This window comes from Oryctolagus cuniculus, chromosome 6 (genome assembly GCF_051225735.1).
Source record: "Oryctolagus cuniculus isolate XC-2025 breed Fujian yellow rabbit chromosome 6, ASM5122573v1, whole genome shotgun sequence".
In the NCBI taxonomy this organism is placed as follows: Eukaryota; Metazoa; Chordata; class Mammalia; order Lagomorpha; family Leporidae; genus Oryctolagus; species Oryctolagus cuniculus.
In genome coordinates this window covers 126,789,432-126,799,724 of record NC_142872.1, presented here as the reverse complement: position 1 = coordinate 126,799,724, position 10,293 = coordinate 126,789,432, and positions in this window count along the sequence as shown.

Genomic DNA, 10,293 nt, shown 5'->3' with positions numbered 1-10,293 from the left:
TCCTATAGAGCTCCCTGCTAATGCACCTGGGAAAGCAGTGGAGGATGGCCCAAGTGTGTGGGCCCCTGCACCCACGTGGGAAACTCAGAAGAGACACCTGGTTCCTGGCTTCAGATTGGCCCAGCTCCAGCCATTGTGACCATTTGGGGAGTGAACCAAAAGATGGAAGATCTTTCTCTCTGTCTGTGTCTCTCTCTGTAGCTTTACCTCTCAAATAAATAAATAAAATCTTAAAAAGAGAGAGAAGGAGGAGGAGGAGGGGGAGAAACAAAGGGTAGAAATAACCTGAGTAGTAAAACCCACTTTCCTGTCTGTGCAACCAGCTCATCCCATAATACTTCTGGAAAAAGCTCTCTCGTGTGATTGCCTCCTACAGCCCCAGGTTCTCAGTTCAGCACAGTGCTGGGCATTCAGGTGGCATTCAGTAAATGGTTGCTGAGTGAATCAATGGGTGTTCTGCAGTGGGCGTTGCTGATCATTAAGGAGTTCTTTCAATGGGTCCAGCACTATGCTAGGTGCCTTGCATTCCTTGTCTTACATAATCTTCTTAGCCATGTGAGGGAGGTACAACCATTTTGCCCATTTTTACGGCTGAGGAGCCAGAGACTTAGAAAAAGTAAGTAACTTACCCAAGGCCACATAACTACTAATAATAGAAGGCCTTAGTCCACACTCATGCCCTTGACCTTGCTTTCCTTCCTCTTGGCCAGTGCTCCCCCAAGCACGTCACCTCCACTACCACGTGTGAGGGGTTTCCCCACCCAAGATGCCCTCTCTCCTTGTGCACAGTGGATGGGCTGTCTTCAAGCTTCCCCCAGAGCCTGTGGAAGCAGGCTGAGGCCAAGGCCACGTGCTGTTGCCCTTGACTGCCGGTGCGGCCCAGGCAAGTGTGACAGTGGGGAGGACCTTGAGGTTCCTGCCTGGAGATGCACGCGGCCTTGTGGTCCTGTGGTCCTGCTCTGGCTTTTCTTTCCTAGCCCGGAGAGTGAGACAAGCAGAACCCAGGACTAGAAGGAGATCCGCCTACCTCAGTGCAGGTCTGGCTTAAGGATCGTTTTCTCTGTTTTCTGTCTGTGTCACCCCAGGCCAGCCCCTTGACCTTGCTAACACTGTTCTCCTCTGTATAGAATGATATCACAAGGAGAGTAAGACGCTCCATCTCCCCGGACGCTCCGTAACATGGCCCCACCGTGACGCAGAGCCGGGGCCAGGGCTACACTGCACCCTGCCAGGAAGCAGCAGGGCTAGCCCAGGCCCTGGGGGCTAGCCTGCCTCTGGTGTCTGACTCTAGCGGTGGGAATGCAAGACAGTGACGGAGCTGCAGCTTCCAGAGTTGCCTGCGTGGAGGAGCGGACGTGCTGCCCGCTGAGACTCCCGCATGCTGAGCCCCTCTGAACACTAGGCCTCTTCTTTGCCTACGTGGTGGTTTCAGATACCGCCCTCCACTGCTCCCTGCACACCCCCTGGAGGGCAAGGCTGTGCCGACTCAAGGGACACAGGACCTTTATTCCCCTTAGGGCCCTACTCATCGTGACAAGACCCCTTGATCTGTCTGCATGCTGGGACAGCCAAGGTGGACGGGGCCATGTCTGCCGTGGGCAAAGATGGGTTAATGAGAGCTTGCTGACCCTCTAACCTATACTTGTCTGGGTGCTGAGGCACAGGATCACACACAGCAACAGACAGAGAGAGGGAGAGAGAGAGAGAGAGAGAGAGAGAGAAATCTGCCACCTGCGGGTTCACTCTCCAATTGCCAGCAACATCCAGGGCTGGGCCAGACCCAAGCCAGGAGCCAGGAACTCCATCTGGGTCTCCCACATGGATGCCGGAGGCCCAAGCACTTGGGCCATCACCCGCTACAAGGTCTACACAAAACAAGAGGCATCACCCAAGTCTAAGCACTTTGCTATTTTCTAATTTTTTAAGAAAAGATTTATGTATTTACTTGAAAGTCAGAGTTACACAGAGAGAGAAGGAGAGGTAGAGAGAGAGAGAGAGGTCTTCCATCCACTGGTTCATTCCCCAGTTGGCTGCAATGGCTAGAGCTGCGCCAATCCGAAGCCAGGAGCCAGGAGCTTCTTCCGGGTTTCCCACATGGGTGCAGGGGCTCAAGGACTTGGGCCATCTTCTACTGCTTTCCCATAGCAGAGAGCTGGATCGGAAGTGGAGCAGCTGGGACTCAAACGGGCGCCCATGTGGGATGCCAGCACTGAAGGCAGTGGCTTTACCCGTTACACCACAGTGCCGGCCCCTCTAATCTTTGCTTGACAGTCTCCCTGCCCTTAGTAGAAATTTGGAGACAGTTGACTGAACTATGCATTAATATACAGAGTTTAAAAAACATAGACTTATCTTTAGCATTTAATCAAAAACTACCTTGCATTCACAACTGGCAAAGTATTGCACTAAAACCATCAGCTGTCAATACAAACTTTCCTACTTGGTTGTATTGTATCGGGGCTGGTGACTGGCTCAGGAGAGGATGTCTCCTTATCAAATATCTCCTTTAGGGCACGAGGACACTCATATGCATGGCATCTTGAAGGGGTTGTTCCGGGACCTTAGCTCAGAGGTCATCAGTATCAAAATTTGCAAAGAGGAGGCAGAGAACTCAGCCCTGGAGTTGCGGGTCAGCTAGATGGCGCCCGGTGTCGCCTGAGTGACATCGAGCTGCATTAGCAATACGGTGTGGGGGGAAGTGTGCAAGGGAAAGGCACGGTTACACCCGTTCTTCCTGGACACGCTGTTCATTTTTTCTGCTCACGAGCATCGAGCTCCGTCCCCGTGCAGGCAGAGCGCAGGGTCTCACGGATGCGCAGAGGGGAGCCAGCCCTGTCTTCAAGCAGCTGCTCCTAGGCACCCCCGTATTTCCAACACATTTAACCCTCACAGATGCACCATGAAGAAGATACTATTGTCCTCATTTTTAATAAAGATTTTATTTATTTAATTGAGAGAGATACAGAGAGAGAGAGAGAGAGAGAGAGAGAGGGTAGGTTGGTTCACTCCCCCAATGGCCACAGTGTCCAGGCCTGGGCCAGGCCAAAGCCAGGAGCCAGGAGCTTCTTCTAGGTCTCCCACATGGGTGCAGGGGCCCAAGGACTTGGGCCATCTTCTGCTGTTTTCCCAGGTCATAGCAGAGAGCTGGATTGAAAGTGAAGCAGCCAGGGCCAGCGCAGTGGCTTACTAGGCTAATCCTCCACCTAGCGGCGCCAGCACACCAGGTTCTAGTCCCAGTCGGGGCGCCGGATTCTGTTCTGGTTGCCCCTCTTCACTCAGAGTGAAGCCCAGGATCCCAAGGGCAGTGACTGCAGAGCAGGAATCAGCACAAGTCTTTCAGGCTGTATTGGTCTTTTCCCGCTTTCTAACAAATCAGCACGTACTGGGAGGCTTACGACAGCACCCAGTTATTACGTCACAGTTTCTGTAGGTCAGAAGTCTGGCTTTATGGAAGCCATGGTGGAGCTCTCTGCTCAGGGTCTTGGACGCTGAAGTCAAGATGTCAGCCAGGACCTGGAACCTCACAGGAGGCCCGGGGGCTTGTTCCAGCTCACCATCTTGTCTGTTGGCAGAATCCTGAGACCCTCAGCTTTCACAAGGCACCCACTGCTCCTGCCTCATGGCCAGCTGGAAAGACGCCGCTGCTCCAATTCTCTCTTCCCAGGGGAGGCCTGGATCCGCTTCTAGAGGGCTCATTTGGCCAGGTGAGCCAGCCCTGGAGAGTCTCCCGTCCATCAACTCAAAGGCAACCTGAATTAATTTGCAAAACCTCTTCACCTTTGCTACATCACAGAATCTCTTCGCTGCAGCAAAATCCCACCAAGGTTCTGCCCGCATTCAAGGGGAGCGCACGCACCCCCAGGGGTAAGACCCTTGGGGGCGATGTTAGGATTCCATCTACAGCACAGATGTCTGCGCTCATGCAGGAGTAATCTTTTTTTCTTTCTTTCTTTCTTTCTTTCTTTCTTTCTTTCTTTCTTTCTTTCTTTCTTTCTTTCTTTCTTTTTTTTTTGACAGGCAGAGTGGATAGTGAGAGAGAGAGAGACAGAGAGAAAGGTCTTCCTTTGCCGTTGGTTCACCCTCCAATGGCCGCCACGGCTGGCGCGCTGCGGCCGGCGCACCGCGCTGATCCGATGGCAGGAGCCAGGTGCTTCCTCCTGGTCCTCCATGGGGTGCAGGGCCCAGGCACTTGGGCCATCCTCCACTGCCCTCTGGGGCCACAGCAGAGAGCTGGCCTGGAAGAGGGGCAACTGGGAAAGAATCCGGCGCCCCGACCGGGACTAGAACCCAGTGTGCCGGCACCACTAGGTGGAGGATTAGCCTAGTGAGCTGCAGCACCGGCCGCAGGAGTAATCTTAAACTACACGTGTCTTCCCCCACAGAGTTAGGGACCTTCGTTCTAGGAAGACAAATAAAAAAGTGACATCATGTAGGAGCAATGAGGGAAATAGGCACAAAAGAAAAGATGGGAAGAAAAAGCCTACGATGCGGGGAGCTTTGAGAAGCGATGTCTCAACTGAGTGGGTGGCAAGAGGACCGAGCCTTCCTTTTTTCTGTTCCCACTGCCCAGCACGGCCCTATGGCTCATAGGAGACCCTCAAGAAGCGCTTGTTGACAAGAACGGCCCCGCAGGTGTCTCCCAAGGGCAGGAGGGGAGGGTGTTCCAGGTACACGGAGCTTCGTGGACCGAGAGAGGTGGGACGCTACGGGTTGTGTCCCAGAATGGGTGAGAAGCGTCAGCTCCCGCTTCCACATGCAAGGCGTTACCAGAGCACGGTGGAGGAACATGGATGGCCTTGAATGCCGCGCTCAGGAGAGAGGTCTCAGGCTGTGAGGGAAGGGAAACACTTGACAGGTTCTACGGGGGTGGAATCGGGTTTGTGTTGGAGAACATTGGCTTCGTGTGCCAACGATGGCTGGTGTGGGATGAGGTTAGGGAGGACGGAGTGAGAACGGAGTGCTGGGGTCGGGCAGCCCCGCTGAGGGAGGAGGCAGGTAGGTCTATCCTCGGACAATGATGATGGACAGATAGAAGGGGAGGGCTTACAAGGAAGCAGCTTTTCTAACAGGCACTTGGAGGGAGGGGATTGTGAAGGGGTCCTGGAGGAGAAGGGTCAACGGTGGGACCCTCAGAGTTGCTGGTGTGGCTTAAGTCACCACCTGCGACACCACCATCCCATGTGAGTACCGGCTCGAGCCCCGGCTGCTCCACTTCCAACCCAGCTCCCTGCTATTGTGCCTGGGAAAGCAGTGGAGGATGGCCCAGGTGCTTGGGCCCCTGAACCCACATGGGAGGCCTGGATGAATCTCCTGTTGCCCTGGTCCAGCCCCGGTTGTTGTGGCCATTTGAAAAGAGAAGGAGCAGATGGAATCTCTCTCTCTCTCTCTCTCTCTCTCTCTCTAACTCTGCCTTTCAAATAAATAAATCTTTAAATCAAAAAAGAGTGGGACCATCTATTGAGCCTGTGGATGAAGAGAAACAATGGCATTGAGGCAGAGGCCGACAAGGCGTGGCAGGCCGTCCGTGGGGGACAAGGACATCTGAGACTTGCTGAGTCCCAGGTGCCCGTGGACTATTCCCACAGAGGAGTCCAGTGAGTGTTTAGCTCTGGAACTTTCTTCGGATTTCTTTTTTTTTTTTTTTTAAACCTGTGCAGGTGGGCAGTCAGGGTACAGCAGGGACGGGATGGGGGAACAGTAAGCCAACGGGGAAGCTGAGAACTAGTGGATCTGGGGCTGGGGAAGGGAGGGATCCACAGTTAGCTCAGGACACACACAAGGAAGGAGAAGCGAGGGCTGCTTTGTCGTCAGAGGCCACGGCACCCATAAAGAGCCCGCCGGTGCTTCGCTGGCTCCAGTCGTAAACACTGCCACCACATGTGTCGTTGAAACAAGGACAACACTAAGTAGATTAGCCAGTAGAGCAGACTGTCACGGATTTCTTCACTGTGTTAGGAAATACTTGTTTTTGCTGAGGTCTGTTCTTTTGAAGAAAAAAAGGACTTTGAGTTAAAATGTATTATTCTGTTTTGATCTCCGTAATTAAGAGATTTGACCCAAGTACGCCTCAGTTCTTAATGAAAATCAGTGGCGTTCCCATTACTCTCTGTGGTTGATTTTCTCAAAACTGGAAGAACAAAAGGATGTTTTTATGAGAACAGAGAGGCTGCGACAGGATTTCCCAAGATGAGAGATTGCTGAGGACTCAGAACAGAATTGTCAAAGGGGACAGATCCACTCTCGACTCCATTGTCCCTTCCCCATCCTCCGATTCCACCAAATAAACCAGACCAATACCAGCAACCGCCCTGCCCACCGAGGCTTGGCTGCGTTTCCAGTCTTAAGGACAACATGCTTTAATCAAGAAAACATAAAGACAAGTCAACCACGCACGGCAACTCATCACCTTCTCAGAATCCACTGCCCAGAGCGGGGTGGGGGAGGGCGCCGGTAGCAACCCCTGAATCTAGGTCAGCCCAGCTGAAAGGCAGGGTCAAGGGCAAAGGTCAGTCTCCCACTGCTTTCCCCTCTGCCCCTTGGAAGCTGAGGGCTTGCTGAGTAGCTAATCAGGTGGGCACACTCATGGTGGACTGGAGGAGGCAGGGGACTTGGCCAAGCAGCAGTCACACACCCACTCACACACGCACACATATACTCTCTCACACATATACATACACCCACTCACACATACACTCACACATATACATACACCCACTCACAAATGCACACTCACACATATTTATACACCTACTCACATATGCACACACATACTCACACCCACAGCCACATACACTCACACACACTCACACACACCCACTCACACCCACACCAATATACTCTCACACATATACATACACCCAATCACACATATACATATACCCACTCACACATACACACACTTACACATATACATACACCCACTCACACACATACATACACCCACTCACACATACACACACTTACACATATACATACACCCACTCACACATATACATACACCCACTCACACATACACACACTTACACATATACATACACCCACTCACACATATACATATACCCACTCACATATGCACACACGTACACACATACTCACTCCCACACACAGTCACACACACACACTTATATTCTCTCACACATATACATACACCCACTCATACACACACTCACACTCACACATATACATACACCCAGTCACACACACACACTCTCACATACACACACCCACATACTCACTCACTCACACATGCACACACACACACACATACACCAGAGGCCTCTTACCCTTAACCAAGGCAGGAATAGCACCGAAGAAGAGAGCGCAGAAAGGTGGGCAGAAAGCGAGGGGCGGAGGGTTTCTCCTGTTGAAGTATGGAGGGGTTTGATGGTGGATCAAACTTTGCTGCAGACTTTGCTGGAGGATTTTGTGGAAAATACAGTACAAGCCCAGATTCGTCTTTCAAGAATCATTCTTGAGGTTGGCACTGTGGCACAGTGGGTTAGGCCACCACTTGGGACATACCGTATCAGAGTGCCTTGTTCGAGGCCCAGCTACTCCATACTTCCTGCAAATACACCTGGGAGGCAGTGGATCATGGCCCAAGTCTTTGGGGCCCTGCCACCCAAGTGGGAAACCTCGATGGAATTCCTGGCTATTGGTTTGGCCTGGCCCAGCCCTGGCTGTTGCAAGCATTTGAGGAGCATGGAGGAAGAGTTCTCTCTCTCTGCCTTTCAGATAAATAAATAAATCTTTAAAAAGCAATCATAGGGACCGGCACTGTGGTGTAGCGGGTAGAGCTGCTGCCTGCAGTGCCGGCATCCCATATGGGCACTGGTTCAAGTCCTGGCTGCTCCACTTCTGATCCAGCTCTCTGCTATGGCCTGGGAAAGCAGTAGAAGGTGGCCCAAGTCCTTGGGCCCCTGCACCCACCTAGGAGACCCGGAAGAAGTTCACGGCTCCTGGCTTCAGATCAGCTCGACTCCAACCATTGTGGCCATCTGGGGAGTGAATCAGCAGATGGAAGACTTTCTCTCTCTCTCTCTCTCTCTCCCTCTGTCTCTCTATTGCTCTGCCTTTCAAATATATAAATAGATATTTTTAAAAACCCAATCAATGTGAATTCTGCAGTGTCCTTGAACCTGAATGGAGTCTGGATAAGAGACTGGGGACCCGTTGGGGGTTGTTGGAAGTGCTGGTGAGGCAGTGAGTGTGAAGTGTTCATAACGGCAACTTGGAGTACAGCTCAGTGCCAGCCATAGCGGCCATTTGTGAGGTGAACCAACGGAAGGAAGGCCTTTCTCTCTGTCTCACTCTCTCACTGTCTGTAACTCTACCTGTCAAATAAATAAATAAATAAAATTATTAAAAAAAAAAGCTGTATAAAGTGCAGCCAGGAGGGGCCCAGTGAGCTAAGCTGCCACTCGCAACGCTGCCATCCCATAGGAGCACCAGTTTGAGTACCAACTCCCTGTGTTTTTTTTTTTTTTTAAAGATTTATTTATTTGAAAGTCAGAGTTACATAGAGAAAGGAGAGGCAGAGAGAGAGAGAGGTCTTCCATCTGATGGTTCACTCCCCAATTAGCCGTAACTGCGCCAATCTGAAGCCAGGAGGCAGGAGCTTCTTCCGGGTCTCCCACGTGGGTGCAGGGGCCCAAGGACTTGGGCCATCTTCTACTGCTTTCCCAGGCCACAGCAGAGAGCTGGATCAGAAGAGGAGCAGCCGGGACTAGAACCAGCGCCCATATGGGATGCCAGTGCTTCAGGCCAGGCCGTTAACCTGCTGAGCCACAGCGCCAGCCCCGCCAGCTCCCTGTTAATGTGCCTAGGAAAGCAGCTGAAGATAGCCGGGTACTTGGACCCCTGCCACCCATGTGGGAGACCCTGGGTGCAGCTCTGGGCTCCTGGCCTCAGCCTGGACCAGCCCCAGCAGTTGCGGCCATTTAGGGAGTGAACGACCAGATGAAAGATTTTTTCTCTCTCTCTCTCTCTCTCTCTGCCTTTCAAATAAACAGGTTGATCTTTAAAAATAAATTAAGTGTAGCTAGGATGAGAAGGAGTTGGTTTCTGCCATTCAAAACGACTCCTTTCATAAATGAGATCTTGCACCCCGATTATCACCAGGTCTTCTTACGCCCATGCCAGCAAAGAGCAAGCAGCCACTGGGTAGCCTCGAGCTCACCGCCAGCCAATGCCTGATTTCATGGCAAAGGGGACTTTGGCTTCATGACTGCCTTTTCTGCAGCCCTGGAGAAATGCTGGGTATAAGCCTCCCACGGCACCCAGGTACTCCGGAGCACCACCCCTCCATCTTTCCTGCCCGCCCTGGCACAATGTGAGGCCTTGGGGGTTCTGACCCTCATCCCAGGTGGGTCAGAGAAGTATCGAGAACGAACCTTCCTGGTGCCTCCCCACCCTTTGAGTGGAGCCTCTCCATGAGCTAATTCGCATCCCAGCAAGCAGACCAACCATCTGGGACAGCAGCAAAGCTGGGGCAATGGGGGACGGTAGAGGGAACTCTTTATAAAGGGCTGAATATTTGATTAATGGTAAAGCACCAAAAGATAGAATAAATATCTGTCGTCTGTATGGATATAAACAACGAAGTACACAAACGTGGGAGGAAGTTTGCTCTTCCATCTGCTGGTTCACTCTCTCAACGACCACATGGCCGGGGCTGGGCCAGGCCAAAGCCAGCAGGCAGGAGCTCCATCCAGGTCTCCCACGTGGGTGGCCGGGGCACAGGCATTTGAGCCATCACTGCTGCTTTCCCAGGTGCACTAGCAGGGAGCTTGACCAGGACTCGAAACAGCACGGTCCTATGGGATACCAACATCACAGGCAGCAGCTTAACTCTCAGAGCCACAACGCTGGCCCCAGAATACCTCTTCCTTAAAAAAAAAAAAAAAAAAAAAAAAAAAAAAAAAAAAATCCCAATGCATATATGTAGAAAGAATTAATAGAATAGAAAATCACCACGAGGACACTTCATTAGCAATTGCTGTAGGCAAGACCCACTGATGGGCGCTAAAACTGACAGGTGAAATTCTGAGAAGAAACAGGATATCTGCATAGTCTCTAAGTAGTCTCCTCTCCATACTTCTTAATTACAGAGAAAAGTCATTACTCCACAGTGAGGAAGTCCCAGACACCACTCGAACCAAGCAACCAAGGTTAACATCATCTGTTTTTTTATTTTTTTATTTTTTTATTTTTTGACAGGCAGAGTGGACAGTGAGAGAGAGACAGAGAGAAAGGTCTTCCTTTGCCGTTGGTTCACCCTCCAATGGCCACCGC